Below are 18917 nucleotides of genomic sequence, written 5' to 3'. Positions count from 1 at the left end.
ATTGAGGACCGGATTTGCGTGGAGCCGGTCCCCCCTCCAAAAGGCTTTGTATTATGGTTTCTCCCATCAAGAGAGACATTGTACAATACAATTCTTTGTGTTCCTTCAAGACTAGCTAGTGCAATGAAGATGAAAGCTTCATGCACTAAGCAAAACACTTAGCAAACACAACTTCAATTATCCCCGGTCTCAGACCCAAGACCTCACACACCTTTGAAGATGGTGAGAGCTAGCAGGGTATGAGAGTAGATTGAGAGGAAGAAGGAGTATTCTTACGAGAAAGATGTACATCTCCTCACATAATCACTCATATTAGCATAGCTTAGCTTAGTAATTAGCATGGTAGAGGAGATGAGCATGCATTGAAACTTGGATCTTGGTTGGATTTGAATCACAAAGCCAAGAGTTGTTGGTGTAGGCCTCCCTTCTCACAAGCTTGGAGTAGGAGATAAGCTTTCCATTAAAGGTTGGTAGAGGAGATGAGCATGCATTGAAGCTTGGCTCTTGGTTGGATTTGCATCACAAAGCCAAGAGTTGTTGGTGTAGGCCTCCCTTCTCACAAGCTTGGAGTAGGAGATAAGCTTTCCATTAAAGCTTGAGAAGGAGAGAGAGCCTTCTTTACTTCACACATGAGCTTGTGTGAGTGTGTGTGTGTGTGATAATGCCTTGCAAAAATCAGCCCCTCTCTCTCTTGGGCGACCCCTCTTGCTATTTTCTCTTGCTACCCTCTCATTGGACCTCCCTAGGCTAGCCAATGACAATTAAGCAACATAAGTGATAGCCTTCTGACATGTGTCCCCCTTTCCCCTTTTGTGAGAGCTTTAGGTAATTTAATAATTCAACTAAACTCTCATTGGACCGCTTTGCCTCCTGGCCAATAGGAATCAGGCAAGCCATTGGGCTGCTGAATGCTCATTGGACCCCTTGGGAGACTGTCCAATAGTCTTCTAGAGGACTTAATTCTCATTGGTTCTTTTATTAAGTGTTTTTAAATTAATTAAACTAGATTTACTCTAGCCTAATTCTCATTGGTCCACCTCCAAGGCCATGTTGAGATGTCGAGCTCTACACCTTGAGCTGGCATCCACTACGGGTCTTGGCCGCTTACGGCATTTACTCACTGGCGCGTTAGGTGACTGACACGGAGGATCTCTGCCAGTGATTCTACAGCTGGACTACACTTATAGTGCCAGCCTAGTACGCTTCTAGGGAGTTCACACTTAGTGACCGCATGTACATATGTGCTACTTTTCAGCTTTAGCACTTAGTCATTTTGTACTCTCTTTTCTGTGAAGAAGAAGAAGAAGCTTTCCATCTTTGTGTGCTTTGTGCTTGTCTTGTGTAGCTCTCTTGCATCCACATTCTTTACATGGTATCAGAGCCTGGTGCAGGCAAGAGAGGCTAAGAGAGCAAGAGCATCACAATCCCTTCGTTCGCAATCCACGACCAGTTTCTGAACAGGTCTCCAAAGTGCAGTATACAGAGATTTACTGTACAAGTACAGTGGTTGTATGTACGCTTGATTGTGGACACTCGTTGAGTGTAGAAAGCGTTACAGGAACCACGATAGCAGGTTCAGCAGATTTGCAGGTTTTTGCAGATTGCAGCTATTTTGTCTTAGTGCTTCAAGATGTCTGACGGTTTCAGTCAGATTGTTACTGAGAAGCTTGAGAAAAATAACTACCCTGCATGGAAGTTCAGAATAACAAATTTCCTAAAAGGAAAAGGTTATTGGGACTATGTAGAAGGAGACAATGAAAAGGAACCAGAGATTCCCGAGGCAAATGCTACAGCAGAACAAAGGAAAGCTTTGAGGGACTGGCAACAAGGCCAGAGCAAAGTGATGTATTGGCTGTCTATGAGCATCACAGATGGCATGATGGGCTATCTACAGGATGCTGAAACCCCCGCCATTGCATGGAGAAACTTAGGCAGAGTGTTCGAGGTGAACACCAAGGCCAGGAAGCTTCAACTAAAGTCGGAGCTAAATCAGGTTAAGAGGAACAACCTCTCAATCAATGATTATGCCTTGAAGATCAAGAGTATCATTGAGGCTCTTGGATCTATTAAAGTCTCAGTGGAAGACGATGACATTGTCCGTGCATGCTTGGATGGTCTAGGAGATGAGTATGTACATTTTAGGTCTTCCATGAATACAAGAGACGACATCCCCGTGTTCCAAGATTTGATTTCTATGCTTATTCTTGAGGAGAAGAACCTTGACACATCTTCTTCTCATGGCAGAAATAATTCTGAACAGGCCTTCTATTCTAACTCCAACAGAGGTAGAGGTAGAGGTCGTGGTCGAGGCCCAAGGGGTTGCAGGGGCCAATTTCTGGAAGGTCAATCAAATCAAAACAATACAGGTGGCAGGGGAAACCAGTCTCAAGGCAGGGGGAGTCAAAGAGGTCGTGGTGCAGGATCAAGCAGGCAGCAACATACTCCAGATAGTAGAGAATGTTGGACTTGTGGTGAAAGAGGTCACATGTCACGTGACTGTCCAAAGGGAAAAGCAAGTAGAAAGAGAGAACAGGGCAACTATGCATCTACTAGCAGAGATGCAGATGACAGCAAAAACGAGCGCATGTTTGTTATGCAACATGTAATGAATACAATGACTGCAGAGAATTCCACCCAAGATGATGTTTGGTATGTGGATTCAGGTGCCTCTAATCACATGACATCTCGTGGAGAGTGGTTTAGAGATATGCGCAAACCAGATGTGTCAGGCTATGTGCAGACAGGAGATGACACAGCTCACCCCATTGCTCATGTAGGGGACATACCTCTAAATACGAAGAGTGGGAAATCAAAGTACTTAGCAGATGTACTTCATGTCCCAAACATTACAAAGAATCTTGTTTCTGTTGGACAAATGGTTGAGCAAGGTTTGCAGGTTCGCTTCAATCCAAATGGCTGTTATGTAGAAGATTTCCAGAATGGCTGTAAGCTGATCACAGAGGGCAAATGTGTGGGCAGAATGTTTACGCTGAATGTAGACATGCCTGAGGTAAAAGCTGCATTATTTGCACAAGGCACAGGTGTTGTGGCTGATGTTGACATTTGGCACAAACACATTGGCCATGTCAATGAGCAGAGATTGCGCAGCATGCAATCAAAACAGATTGTAAAAGGTTTGCCCAAATTCAAGGTGGATGGTATGCATAAAGTGTGTGCAGCATGCCAGTTTGGAAAACAGTCAAAGGGCTCATTTCCACATGAGCGCAATGTATGTAAAAGGCCACTTGAGGTGGTGCACACAGATGTTTGGGGTCCAACCGATACTGCAAGTATACATGGTTGCAGGTATTATGTCTCTTTCATTGATGACCATACAAGGAAAGTATGGGTCTACTTCATGCGTAACAAAAGTGAAGTGTTTGGTCACTTTCAAGACTTCAAAGTCATGATTGAGAAGGAGACAGATATGCAAATCAAGACATTGAGGTCAGATGGAGGGGGAGAGTACTTCTCCAATGATTTTTCAGATTTTTTGCGAATGCATGGTATACACAGGCAGTTTACATGCAGATATACTCCACAGCAGAATGGGGTCGCAGAAAGGAAAAACAGGCACATTGCAGAGGTTGCACGTGCATTGATGAATGAGAAGAACATGCCTCATCATTTCTGGGCTGAAGCTGTAAATACAGCTGTGTACATTATGAACAGGACACCTACAGCTGCGGTGCATGATGTAACACCTGAGGAAAAGTTTACAGGTACAAAGCCTGATTTGGCACACTTGAAAGTGTTTGGCTGCATAGCTTACGTGCATGTACCAGATGAGTTGCGTAGGAAATTGGATCCTAAAGCAGAGAAATGTATTCTTGTGGGATATTCCCTTGAACAAAAGGGGTACAGGTGCTACAATCCTACTACACGAGAATTACGAGTGAGCAGAGATGTAGTCTTTGATGAGATGAGCAGCTGGTACAGTAATGCACATGGCACTATTGGGGCTGATGTAAAAGATGATGTGGTTGTACAAAATGTGAGGCCACAGTCACAGGTTTTGAGTGGACCACAAGAGTCCTCTTCTCGTGGCTCTGTTGAGAAACCATGGAATGGTAGACTACGTACGCAGGTTACTCCACCAACAGGTACAGGGAATGTATCACGAAAAGGAAAGGAAAAGGTTGATGAACCTCCCTTTATGGTTGATGCATCATCAGGTTTTTCACATGTAGACATGGATTCAGATGGTTCTGAACAAAGTCTTGATGAGGAATTTGGAATTCCGGCTGTCAGGACACCTGGTGTAAGGAAAGTACAAGAAAATGCTAGAGGGCAAAGGAGTGACCAAGGACCGCGCAGATCTAATAGAGTCAGAAATCCAGTTCAAAAATTGACTTATGATAGGTATCTAGCGCATCACCAAGCCTACATGGCTAAGGTGATACAGGATGTGGAGCCCACATGTTTTGAGGATGTAGTTGGAAATGTGCATTGGGATGATGCAATGAATGAAGAGATGGCTGCATTGGAAGCAAATGACACATGGGAGTTGGTGCCATTGCCAAGTGGCAAGAAAGCTATTGGCTGTAAATGGGTGTATAAAACCAAGCATAAAGCTGATGGTAACATTGAGCGTCACAAGGCAAGGCTGGTCGCAAAGGGTTATGCACAGACGTATGGCATAGACTATGAGGAGACCTTTGCTCCAGTGGCAAAGATGACGACTGTGAGAGCTGTCATAGTAGTGGCTGCATCTAGAGGATGGATTATGCATCAAATGGATGTAAAGAATTCCTTCTTGAATGGTGAGTTGCAAGAGGAAGTGTATATGGATCAGCCACCTGGTTATGTCGATCCAGGTTACCCAGATTATGTATGCAGACTTCTCAAAGCTTTGTATGGTTTGAAGCAGGGCTCTAGAGCATGGTATGACAAGATTGCCAAGTATCTTGTCAGTATTGGTTTTAGGAGAGCTCATGCTGATCATTCACTCTATGTACGTGAGAGTGATGTGGGGATTGTGGTCATTACCATATATGTAGATGATCTTATTATTGTTGGTGACAATGCTATGGAGATTGACCATGTGAAGGGTCTTCTCAAACAGGAGTTTGAAATGAAAGATTTGGGCGAGTTGCGCTACTTTCTTGGCATTGAGGTGATCAGGACTCCAGAGGGTGTATGGCTGTCACAGAGACAATATGCTTTGGACATGTTGTCAAAGTATGGTATGGCTGATTGTAAGCCGATTTCCATTCCCTTGGATGTGAATGCAAAGCTGAGTGCAGAGAAGGGTGATGTTGTTGAGGATGTCAATATGTACAGGAAGATGGTGGGTAGTCTAATCTACTTGACTATCACAAGGCCAGACTTGAGCTACACAGTAGGCTTGGAGAGTCAGTTCATGCAGCTTCCGAGGAAGCCACATTTGGATGGAGTACGACGCACACTTAGGTATGTGCAAGGGACTCTTGACTACGCATTGTTCTATGCAGCAGATGCACCATTAGCATTGTATGGGTATACAGATGCAGATTGGGCAGGTAGCATTGTTGATAGGAGATCTACGAGTGGCTTCATGTTCTCTTTTGGGAGTGCTGCTGTTACTTGGAGTAGCAAAAAGCAGCCTACGGTTGCTTTATCGAGCACAGAGGCCGAGTACAGAGGTGCAGCAGTTGCGGCGTGCGAGGTAGCTTGGCTACGCACATTACTTGAGGACTTGGGAGTGCAGGTGGACCAACAGATTGTCATTCATTGTGACAACCTCAGCAGCATGCAGTTGGCTAGGAACCCAGTGTTCCATGCTAGGACCAAACACATAGAGGTCCATTACCACTACGTTCGAGAGCGAGTGTTGGCGGGCGACATCGACTTGGTCTACGTCAGCACAGAGGAGCAGATAGTGGATATCTTTACCAAGGCCCTCGGAGCTGAGAAGCTTCGACGTTTCCGGACTATGCTTGGACTCTGCGACATGCAGAGCTCGAGGGGGAGTGTTGAGATGTCGAGCTCTACACCTTGAGCTGGCATCCACTACAGGTCTTGGCCGCTTACGGCATTTACTCACTGGCGCGTTAGGTGACCGACACGGAGGATCTCTGCCAGTGATTCTACAGCTGGACTACACTTATAGTGCCAGCCTAGTACGCTTTTAGTGAGTTCACACTTAGTGACCGCATGTACATATGTGCTACTTTTCAGCTTTAGCACTTAGTCATTTTGTACTCTCTTTTCTGTGAAGAAGAAGAAGAAGCTTTCCATCTTTGTGTGCTTTGTTCTTGTCTTGTGTAGCTCTCTTGCATCCACATTCTTTACAGGCCATCCAATAGGAATTGGGTACACCTTGTGGACATCTGGGCTAGGGAGCTGACATGTGTCCCTCATTCCCTTTGTGTAAAAGGATCTTGTGTGTGTGTGTGTGTGTGTGTGGCTTTCTCTCTCATCCCGTACAAGCAAGGTTTGCCCCCTCCTAAGTAGGGATTGGTAAAGACTTTTTTGGACACACACAAAGCATCCAATTCCCCTATGGTTGACCTTTGACACAACCTTTGAATTTTGGAACCTTAGCATTTTGGAAGTCTTAATGGGCTGAACCTTAGGGTCTTTTTATCCCATTGTTGCACATGGCTCTTTTGCAGATGCCCCCCCCATTTGGTCCCTATTTTACCTCCTTTGGATCCCTACTATGGCCGGTCTGCTAGCTTAACCAATATTCTAGCTTTTTCCCCCCTGGCACTTCCCCATATCAAATGATCAGTTTAACATGAGAAAATCATTTAGGAGAATTAGATATTGATTATTATGACAACGTACATGTCATACAAAGAAAAATACCATGGATCAACATTCTCACCACCATCGTGAGATGTATCACTCCCATCAAGCCAAGACAAAACATCCACTGTATCCATGTCATTATGGCTATCCCAGCTTTCCAAGCTACAATCCTCTTCAACATCCACACATGCATGTGAGGTTTTCATAAGCTTCCTTACCCTTGACAATGCATGACACACCCTGAATTGAATCTCCTCATATATCTCATCTCGCGGATCATCAAAGCCTCAGTCAAGACTACCATCATCATACTCATAGGTCTCATAAGAATCACTTTCACTACATGCCATCTCTTGAGCATAACTAGTAAGCAAACATGAGTCCCAACCAATGTCACCAACACCAATCTCAACATCCCAAATGGGTCCACATGCCCACAAGTAATCAGGATACCATGTCAACTCATAAGATGGAGGAGCAAAAACATCACCCATAATGTCAACATGCGTGTCATTTGTATCACAAGTAAGAACATCCATAGGCACATAATGCAAACACATAGAGCTAGATAAGGCCTTAACTTTATGAGCATCCATACATATAACTAAGTCAGCCATATCATTTCCCTCTTTGTCATACATGCACTCTAAGGTCTTTTCTTTCACAATATTGCTTGCACATAACTCCTCATCAATATCTACATCATCAAGAGAGAGAACGTCATCTTCTACATCTGACTCAACCTCATCATCATTGCTACAATCATTACTAGTGATAGAGGAGCTCTTGTATGAAATGCATGAAGAAGAAGAAGACTAACTGACATCTTCCAACCATCTTTTTTGATTCAGTACAAGTAACCTCAATGCCCAGATATCCTGGAAGAGTACCAATGAACAAGAACTTCTCTTCCTTTTCATTCAGAATCATATCCTCAAGAACCTCTAGCTCCTACTTTAGAGACCAAAACCTCAAGTGGTGCATGTCTAACTCTGTTATGCTGCTTAGCTTCAACTTACTGATCATATCATTCATCCTCAACAATGCATCACTAAAATTGACCATGGTTGCACTTTTATGTATGAATCACCAAGAATGAAGGTAACTTGAAGCAACTCCTCGGTGGCGGGTACCAAAACACGGTTGGGAAAACAAGAGCAAGGGGCACCTCTATAGCAATGTCTCCCAATAACTCAAGACACAAGATCATCACCACAAATGGTATCAAAAGAACCTCAACAAAACCACAACTCAAAGACAAGTGATCTCTTGGGAATTTACCAGCACATACCCACCCAAAAGATCACCATGAAAATTAGGAAGCACTTACCCTGGCATGGATTTACAACACACGTCGACCACAAATTTAATTTCTAGGTACCTCTATGTGCAAAATTGGCGTATGTACAAATTTACAGATTACAGGGTTTTGAAAATGCGTTCAACATAGTTTGACACACCCCCAGTCTGCTAGAGCATTCATGCTTAGTAGTAGACTATGCAAAATCTTTTCTACAAAGATACATCATGCAAAAAGACATCAGCACCATATACCCTTACCACGATAAAATGGAAAAGTATTATCCCTTGCATCCATCGTGCACACATAATGGCATCCTTCAAAGTTATAAGAACAATCATCAATCACTAGTGAGCTCCAACCATCAACGTACATGTCATACAAACCAAAATACCATGGATCAACATTCTCACCATTATATGTGAGATTGATCACATGTAACTATTTGAAAAAGGAGAAGATTGGGCTCGCTGCTGCTCCTGCGCGTTCCCCTCCCCCCCCCCCCGCCCCTCGCCTGCTCCTGCTCCCCCGCGCCATAGCCCCCCCTTCGCCCTCGCCCTCGCGTTGCCCCTGTTGCGCACTACCCCTGCCTGCGCGTTGTCTGTCCACGTGCGCTGCTGAGCTTACACCCAGCCTGCGCGCAGCCCAGCCAGAGTGCAGCCCCGTCCGCTGCCCCCCCCCCCCCCCCTGTTGTTCGCAGCCCGCTGCCTCGCCGCTCCAGCCCCTTATCCCCCTTATCCCCACGTCCCCCCCCCCCCCCCCCCCCCCCCTCCTCCTCAGGCCTCGTTTGAATTGCCTGGCAGTTGATTCTCAGTTGGTTTCTCCTTGCCGAGCTCTCAAGCGTTGGCCTTCTCGTCCGCCCTTCTCCTTCAGAGCAGCAGACACTAATGGAGGCTCATGCTCCACCTCAGAGGGACTCCTCCGAAGCCCCCTCGCCCGACACCGCTGAGCCCACCATTCGACTTTCTCTCTCACCGACAGAGCAAGCGAGCCTAGCCGATGAGGTAGAGCGTCTGCAGGCGACCTCGGTCATTTGCAAGATTCTCGACACCCGACCCAGCAGAGGAGAGCTGTGTGACCTTCTCCAGGCCCACCTTCTTGCAGAGGTGGGCAAGATTTTGGATGTCCAGATCCTCGGACGGGGGTACTACCAGATCGAGTTCGAGACTTCTGAGATGGCCTCCAAGGTCATAGCTATGAGTCCATTGGCTATGCGAGCATCACACGCCCACTTTCGACTGTGGCGACACGGTTTTGACCCGACATCGGATGTGCTCGTAGAGGAGGCAGACATCCCCATCTCAGTCTGCTTTTCGGGTTTACGGAGGGAGTACCTTCCACTGCTCTCCAGGATTGGCTCCGCCATCGGGACTGTTTTGGAGACACCTCGTACGGCAGCATCAGTAGCTGCCAAGGCGGCCGGCATCCCTTCAGTTCGAGTTTTGGTCAGAGATACCCACACGCTCCCGAAGGTCATCCTTTTGCCTCGGGTGAGTGGGGGTTGGTTTGGGTAGAGTGTGGAGTACTCGGGTCTCCCGAACCAGTGCTTCATTTGCAGACAGATGGGCCACATAGCGAAGGCCTGTCCACGGAGGAGACCACGACCTGCACCTCAGCCTCAGCCCCAGCCTGCCAAGGCTGGGCCGCAGCCTCAGCCAGCGACATAGCGCACAGATTCTAAGCCACCCTATGAGCTTGGGGCTCCTGCGGAGGAGGGATGGCAGCAGGCCCGTGGCCGTCGACGCCAGGGGCCACAGCGACAGCCTGGCACTCAGAGTGGCCCTCAGGTGCCTACTCAGCAGCAGTGGGTTCCCACGGGGAACCGCTTTGGTCCTCTTGAGCAGGAGGAGCCTCCTACGCCAGCCTTCTCTTCCATTTCACCCTCGCCAGTCCCTCCACCTTCAGATTTCCCCTCTTCCTCCTCATCCCCTCCCCCGCCCTTTGCTCCCTCCCACTCCCCACCTCGCCCCCCTGTCTCTGTCATCCCGCCCCGCTTCTCTTCTCCTCCGCCCCCCCCAACTCCTTCTCCCCCTCCTCCTGTTTCAGTACCACAGTCGACTCAGGAGACTGGTCCCTCGCCGGCGGCTAGGAGATATCTTAGCAGCGCTTTTGCCACGAGTCGCCTAGCGAGAGAGGGTCATCCCTTCTTGCGGCCCCCTTTGCAGATTCAGACATCTTTCCTTGTAGCTATCCCTCGTGGTCTGACGAGCATTGACCTCCGACGCCGCTGGGACTTCTTCGATTACGGATTCACTCGCTTTCTCGACGATTCTGCAGCAGACCACGAGGCAGCCTGCTTCAGGGTCCACGCTCTGTTCCTCGCCGCTAGGGGGACAGAGGCCTTGGACTCAGCAGTTGGTTTCTCCTTTCCTCTCTGCGGTAGGACCGAGACAGAGTGGTCCCTTGACTCAGTGGTGGGATGGTTGCATACACAGTTTCTCCAGTTCTCTCACCACATGGGAGAACTTGGAGTTACAGATTTGCTGCAGACTTTGTGGCCACTGGCCAAGTTTGCGGTGACACCCCCAGACTCAGCAGGATGTAGGCACATTGTGGTGTACTTTTTTGCTGATACACATTGTTTGCCTTCCTATGTATACATACATGAGGACTCCTGGACAGAGGAGGTTACTTTACGCTCGGTTTTCTCTGCTTGGGCTTGGGCCAGGCACTCACTACAGGCTCGCCTATCTAGAGGACGCTCGGATGCGGATTACTCCCCATCCAAGCCTGCCTCGAAGATAGCCCGTCTTGCTGCTGCTGCAGCATCTATTCTCTCTCGCTCCCCATGAGGATCGTCTCTTGGAACGTGCAGGGATTAGGTGGGCCCCAGTTTTAGCGACAGCGGGGCCAATTGCGGCAGGAGCTTCAACGTTGCCTTGTGGGAGGAGAGATTGATCTCCTTATGCTCCAGGAGCACCATTTTTCTGAGAGCCGCATCCGGCGCTGTGGTCAGATTTTGCGTGGACGTTATGATTCCTTTTGGTCATTTGCTTTTGGACCTGGAGGCATCCAGGGTGGGGTATGTATGACTATTGCGGACTCATTGCAGCAGGCCATTGTGGGCAGAGGGATTATTGTGCCAAGCAGGGCTCAGTGGATTACTTTGCAGGTTCAGGGTGGCCTTGTGGGCTTCCTGAACATCTATGCGCCCAATGTGGCGAGTGCTCGTGCAGAGTTTTGGTCACAGATTGTTGAGTCTTTGCCACAAGTTGACCATTGGTGTGTAGGAGGGGACTTCAACATGTTGGAGGACCCTTCTGACAGGATCGGAGGCAACCATGCTACTATGCATGGAGTCGAGTTAGCAGCTTGGGAGAGGTTGTGTATGACCTTGAGGGTCTCGAATACATGGCAACATTCTGGCTTTGTGAGGCCTCCAGAGAGTCTTTCCTTCTCTAGATCAGACCGCAGAGTGGGAGGAGTGAATTATCGCAGATAGATCGCTTCTACACTAGTGACCACTTCAATGACTTGGGGGGATCAGTGGGCATCCTGGCAGGGACATCCTTCTCGGACCATGCACCAGTGATCCTCACAGTGGCAGACAGGCAAAGGAGTGGGAGCACGATGCTTCGCATCCCAGAGCGGGTCTTGTTGGACACAGCACTCAGAGAGAGGGTAGAGGATCTTTGGACAGAGGGCCAGGCCTAGATGAGCTTAGCCACTTTTTTCTCTAGGAGTCTTTGGCTCGACGGGCCGCAGCAAAAGAGGAGGAGCAGCGTCTCAGACGAGGCATTGCTTCACTATAGAGGATGCAGGAGCAGCATCCAGACAGTCCATGGTTGGAGGAGCAGTTACAACATGCTCGACAGGAGCTTGTTCGCACAGAGGAGAGGCGCCATGAGTTTGCCTTTCACCGACAGGCATCTCAGTGGACTCATGTAGGTGACAGAGTGACAGGTGCCTTTTTTGAGACAGTAGGACCTCGGCACTCGCATGCCAAGGTCACTCAGCTGAGGAGACCCGATGGGTAAGTTGGTTGTGAGCCTGAGGATATGCGTACAGTTGCTACTGACTTTTACCGTGAGCTACTAACGGCTGAGCCCCAGTCAGAGAGACAGGATGCATGCAGGGAGCAGGTTTGGGCGGAGATGCCTTGTCTTGTGACTGAGGAGATGCGCCAGAGGCTGGAGATACCTCTTCAGCTTGAGGAGCTACACACGGCTCTTAGGGCCCTTCCTCGTGGTAGTTGTCCAGGTGAGGATGGGCTGACTCCCAATTTCTTCTTGGAATACTGGGACTTGCTTGGCCCAGATCTTTGTAGTGCCTTTCAGTACATTCTGCACACAGGAGTGATGCCGGATAGCATGAGTGAGGGCCTGATTTACCTCATTCCAAAGGAGGGTGGCTCCTTGGATGAGATTCGACAGTGGCGCCCCATCACCATCCTCAACTCAGCCTACAAAATTCTTGCTAAGGCTCTGAGTTTGAGGATTCAGCCACTTTTGGAGAGCCTTATACATGGGACTCAGACAGGTTTTGTCAAGGAACGCAGTATCCTTGACAACATCTTCACTTTTTGGGAGGCTTCTGCCCTCGCACGTCTCCGTGGGGAGGACCTTGTGATTATTCTTCTCGATTTTGAGAAGGCATACGATAGAGTTGACTGGGACTTTCTAGAGGGCATGCTTCGCATGATGGGCTTTACAAATGCTTGGATCAGAGGGGTGTCGGCTTTGTACGGACAGGCTCACAGTCAGGTGCTTTTCGCAGGAGGTAGAGGAGAGCGCTTCATGCTCACACGATCGGTCAGACAGGGTTGTCCTCTTGCCCCCTTTCTCTTTCTGTTCTATGCGGAGGCGATGAGCAGATTTTTGGTGTCACAGCAGGTTGGTTTGAGGGGCTTAGCACTCCCGATACGGGGAGATGAGCTTCTGGATGCTGAGTTTGCCGACGACTCAGCCTTGTACTTAGAGGGCCAAGAGGCCAATTTACACAAGTGTGGGCAGGCTCTTGAGACCTTCTTCTGTGCATCGGGCGCATTGATCAACTGGAGAAAGACATTGGCTTTCTCGATTGGCAGTGCTCCTGTGCCAGAGTGGATGCCAGGAGAGGGTTTCAGGTGGATTCCCCCAGGGACTGGGGTTCGATACTTGGGTTGTCAGGTTGGTTTGGATTTGTCCCCCGAGTAGCAGATTGCTCCTCTTCTCTTGTCCATCAGGAGAAAGCTGTTCCACTGGAGCTCAACACGACTTTCGCTGGCTGGTAGAGTAGTAGTTGCCAACCAGGTGTTGTTGGCAACTATGTGGTACATCACCTCTTGCTGGATCTTCTCGAGTTCTTGTATCAGCCAGGTAGAGAGGCTGATCAGGAACTTCCTTTGGTTAGGTCGCGACACTCAGGTTGCCCGAGCCAAGGTGGCGTGGTCGGTCATCACACTTCCTTGTTCTCAGGGAGTGCTTGGGATCATTGATCTAGCACAGCAGAGCAGAGCCCTTCTTGGGAAGTTCGTCCTCAGAGGACTTCTTCCAGGCGAGGAGCCCTGGAAAGAGTTCTTGCTATAGAGGCTTCGTGCCAGGGTGCCTCAGTGAGGAGGCCCTTGGCAACCTTCGACCAGATGGATCTTTACAGAGTTGCGCCGAGTTGGTTTGAGCGGGAGACTGGAGGACCGATTTGCTGTGAGCTTGCTTCGCTCTTGGGAGCTCTTATGACGTGGCCTAGAGCAGAGACAACCAACATGCATGGAGGAGCGCCTACGACAGCTCCTCGTATGGAACCCCATGGTTAGCACTCAAAGAGGCCACCTGGTTGGGAGTGGGCCTCATGTGTCATGGGGTCCCATGGCAGCAGGTCCAGCGCGCTCTCTAGGTGACTGGCTAGAGTTCACAGGTTTGTCAGAGGAGGTGCAGGGTGTCCAGCTACAGGGCATGAGAGGGGTTCAGAGCATGTATCAGGACATCTTAGAGTCAGTTCCAGCTGAGTTTTTCACGCCTCTCGAGCCAGTAGCACCCCGATGGATGGGAGCCTTCACACGACTGGAGGTTCTCATCTCAGTGAGGGCTTGTTCAGAGACTGTCCAAGCCCCGTTCTTTGAGCTTCAGAGTGGGGGACGATTACAGCGAGTTACAGTAGAGGCCCCACAGGTAGCAGAGTGTTGTTTCCAAAGGATCCGAGTTGTGGGCATCTGTGGGAGGACTTGCGTCATAGACCCTGACCCAGCAGCTCTCGAGACAGGACACTGGAGGCTATGGGCTTGGGAGTGTTGTCCACTGGCACGAGTACAGTGGGACCCTGGTGAGTGGCTATGGAGGGACCCCTTCTCTTCTGCAGACCTCCCAGGAGTCCCTTTCTTTCAGTACACTGTTCGGCTTGGACGTCATATACTTGCAGCGCAGAGAGAGGCCCGCCCCGCTGCAGCACGTCATTGGCAGGAGGAGGGTCTCACAGTTGAGTTCTTGGCAGCTTTTTGGCAGAGGCTGTGGGACTCCAGACAACAGAGGTGCATCACTTTGTTCCAGTGGTTGGTTGCACACAGAGCCACAGCAGTAGGGAGCTGGCTTGTGCATAGTGGTCTCTCGGCCGCATGTACAGCCTGTGACCAGTTGGTGGAGAGTCAGCGACACTGTCTTTGGGACTGTCCTTCGGCCCAGCAGGTGTGGCTACGAGTTCTTTGGCTGATGCCTGCCCTCTCCGCGGCTCGACAGTACACTTGGGGGGCAGCCGCTTGGTCCACCCTCACGGTCCCGGCACTACTGTTTGAGCTATCTTCCACCAGCAGGATGATAGTGATACAAGGGGGGCGACCTGCACTCCAGCCTGCTATAGGCCTTACTCCACAGGAGTGGTGCAGTGAGAGAGAGGAGTGTTGGGAGCTCATCAGCAGCCTAGCTCTTTGGTTCATTTGGCAGGCCCGTTGTTTTCGCATCTTTGAGCGCCTTGTGCCACCAGCAGAGACTGTTCGTGACTTTTGGCTAGAGCTGATCCATACTCTTAGAGGACAGCTTGAGGGACTACAGGGCAGCTTCGACCGCATGCGGGAGTGCCGCGAGGCTTTCCTTTGACTCTGGCGCCCTGGGCCTTTCTACACCATGGTCCAGGGGGTGCTCAGATGGCACTACTGTCCACCTATGTGGCTCTTCCCTCCTCCCATTTCTTGATCTAGCCCCATTGTATATATGCTGTTTTTTCATTGGGAGAGTCTCCCCATCATGCTTGTTGTAGCCCTCTCTTGCAGAGGTGGATGTAGCCCTATGGGAGTTTTCATTAACTAATAGAAAGATCTTTTTCTTGATCGTGAGATGTATCACTCACATCAAGCCAAGACAAAACATCCACTGTATCCATGTCATCATGGCTATCTCAGCTTTCCAAGCTACAATCCTCTTCAACATCCACACATGCATGTGAGGTTTTCATAAGCTTCTTCACCCTTGAAAATGCATGACACACCCTGACTTGCATCTCCTCATCTATCTCAGCTTGCGGATCATCAAAGCCCCAGTCAAGACTACCATCATCATACTCATAGGTCTCATAAGCATCACTTTCACTACATGCCATCTCTTGAACATAACTAGTAAGCAAACATGAATGCCAACTGGTCCAACCAAAACACCTATCTCTCAACAAGGATCTTATGTCCTTGTAATCAATGGAAGCATGATGTGCGATGGACAAGACGCGTTTCTTTGCAACACGTTCACAAATTTGGCGAGTTGGATCCATCTATTGTAGATCGAGTTGTTGCCAATTAAAACTCGTCGGACTTTGATGCTGGCCAACAGGTAGCAATCTTGCAACCCAATAGACATGTTCGTAGTCGCTTTGGTCAAGCAACATACGTGAGGCCACAAGATGTAGCCTCTCACAGATCGGAGGATGATCATGCAGAACATATTCCCAATGAGGCAATGTTTGAGCCCAAGATCGATGAAATGATCGAGGCGATCATGGATTCAGAAAGGCTTATCTATGATTATATGAAAAGTGAAGCCAATACACCATTGTATGATGGAGCACGTGTGTCTAGATTGAAGGCGCTCCTGGTTCTTCTCAACATGCAAGCAAAGTTGCAACACCAATCTCAACATCCTAAATGGGTCCACATGCCCACAAGTCATCAGGATACCATGTCAGCTCATAAGATGGAGGAGCAAAAACATCACCCATAATGTCAACATGCGTGTCATCACAAGTAAGAACATCCATAGGCACATAATGCAAACACATAGAGCTAGATAAGGCCTTAACTTTATGAGCATCCATACATGGAACTAAGTCAGCCATATCATTTCCCTCTTTGTCATACATGCACTCCAAGGTCTTTTCTTTCACAATATTGCTTGCACATAACTCCTCATCAATATCTACATCATCAAGAGAGAGAACCTCATCTTCTACATCTGACTCAACCTCATCATCATTGCTACAATCATTACTAGTGACAAAGGAGCTCTTGTGTGAAATGCATGAAGAAGAAGAAGACTTATTGACATCTTCCAACCATCTTTTTTGATTCAAGAAATCAACAATGCTCTTCACACTTAACAAGTCAGTACAAGCAACCTCAATGCCCAAACATCCTAGAAGAGTACCAATGGACAAGAAATTCTCTTCCTTTTCATTCAAAATCATATCCTCAAGAACCTCTAGCTCCTGCTTTAGAGAGCAAAACCTCAAGTAGTGCATGTCTAACTCTGTTATGCTGCTTAGCTTCAACTTACTGATCATATCATTCATCCTCAACAATACATCACTAAAATTGACCATGGCTGCACTTTTATGTATGAATCACCAACAATGAAGGTAATTTGAAGCAACTCCTCGGTGGCGGGTACCAAAACACTGTTGGGAAAACAAGAGCAAGGGGCACCTCTATAGCAATGTATCCCAATAGCACTCAAGACACAAGATCAACACCACAAATGGTATCAAAAGAACCTCAACAAAACCACAACTCAAAGACAAGTGATCTCTTGGGAATTTACCAGCACACTCCCATCCAAAAGACCACCATGAAAATTATGAAGCACTTACCCTGGCATGGATGTACAACACATGCCGACCAATGCACTTGAGAGAAAGAGATTCCACCTTCACCAAATAACTCTTTAAAAACAAAATTTGTAAGTGTACACACATCTCCAAACAAGAGAGCTTCCAGAACCTACCATACACCAAACTGCCTGCAAGATGCCATATCCTGTGCGCTGTGGGAAATAGAATGTATCTCCCAAATCACAACTCCAAAAGGGATGGTTTCAAGCCTAAAAAGTTCTCTGCATTTTCTAAAAAAACAGCTTTGGAGACCACAAATTTCAATTCTATGTACCTCTATGTGAAAAATTGGCGCGAACAGCAAGCTGCCATGGCTCAACTATGCGTAGGAAGGCTGGTCGAGGGCAAAAAAATGCATCCAAAGGCATCAAGAAGCCAAAACGAGCTCAAACTTGCAAAAATCTGAACTTTTGCTGAACTATTTTAAGTTTGTACATTAGTTTAAGTTATATACAAGTCTCCCTTCAAAAACTCACTCACGGGCACTTACAGTAGCCCGACAACTATCACTAGACTAGCGACTTGCAGTGCATGTACATGTGCTTGCTAAATCAAGCTAAAAAACCCACAAAAAGAAAGCCCCCCTTTTGACATCGAGCATCATGTCTGTATGTACAAATTTACAAATTATAGGGTTTCGAAAATGCGCCCAACAACGTCTGCCATAAACCATCCAAATCACTTCATGATCCAATCTCAAAACCATAAACCATAATCCAATCACTTCACATGCGTGAGCACTCCACCCAACTCGGGTGAGGCACGACAAATCCTGCATAACCACTTTAGAACATAACATGGCTGCGAAAATTTTGGTAGCATAACCATATTAAAAAAAAAATCCATGAGCCACATGGGCTTACACCATAGAATATCAACCATAGTCTATAGGGGAATCTCAGCCCTTAACCACGAATCATAATCACACCGAACCAACTCCCACACTTGGAGCTTGGCATATCCCCTGCAGTCAATTGGAGTGCATACACGTATGACGCTTGAGACATGATTCTTTCATGCATGAATAGAGTCCGACCAGAAACTAATCATGATATAAAAATCCAATTCTGACAACATCCAACCATGCAAAGTTGATGCATCACATCTGTACTTCACGTCCCTAGCACATAGAGTTAGTTTTGACCGAGAAAGGTGAAAAGCAATCATAACCATGCATATGAGGAATCCACATCAATTTGTAAGTTTCCATACATCATACGATAACATTCCATCACCATAAACATGATGCAAAACAGCCCCGACCTTTAGGTCAACCATAAACCATAACTTCACACATATGCCAAAAACAACTTTTCAACATTCTCAGGAGCAGGCATAACATGCAAATGAAAGTATTTGACCTCAAACCAATAAATCCAGTTCAACTCCATAATATACACTATCACTCTATTACGTCACTTAATCCATATGGTACTTACACAACAAATGGTAATCCAAAAAGAAAGACACTTTAATCATATCTGCCTATGCGGTTCGGGATGTCTAACCATATACTCTCATATAATTTTATGGGCATCTAATAGCTGAAACCAACTCATCAAAACAAACCATAAATCATACATAAATGGCTTGGTTAACTCACGAACGAATAGGGGTCCGACGAAGGGGGTGCTACGAATGATTATAGGGCGCTTTTCGTTTCACGTCATAGGGGGACTTGGTTATCGAACGATTAATAACTCACATTCCCGAGGTGATAACGGAGTCCTAAATACATTTATAATCAAGTTTCATCAAGATTTTCAATTGGTTAAGTGGGTTTACCCATCCGGTGAATCTATATAGTGGTTCTCCAAGGAGCCTGGAGTCAAAAAATTTGGTTGTGCAGTGGGCAACAAGCTGTTTTTTGACCATATCTCTT

At 47.6% G+C, this 18917-nt stretch overlaps 1 pseudogene; it reads right to left on the bottom strand.

Moving 5' to 3' along the window:
* Positions 1-7022: 7022 nt before the first annotated feature.
* On the bottom strand, positions 7023-16612 carry LOC147436148 (uncharacterized; annotated as a pseudogene).
* Positions 16613-18917: the final 2305 nt, after the last annotated feature.

This window comes from Adiantum capillus-veneris, chromosome 18 (genome assembly GCF_014529385.1).
Source record: "Adiantum capillus-veneris isolate H3 chromosome 18, ASM1452938v2, whole genome shotgun sequence".
In the NCBI taxonomy this organism is placed as follows: Eukaryota; Viridiplantae; Streptophyta; class Polypodiopsida; order Polypodiales; family Pteridaceae; genus Adiantum; species Adiantum capillus-veneris.
The sequence above is the reverse complement of the archived record's forward strand: the minus strand, read 5'-3'. Positions and strand labels throughout refer to the sequence as shown.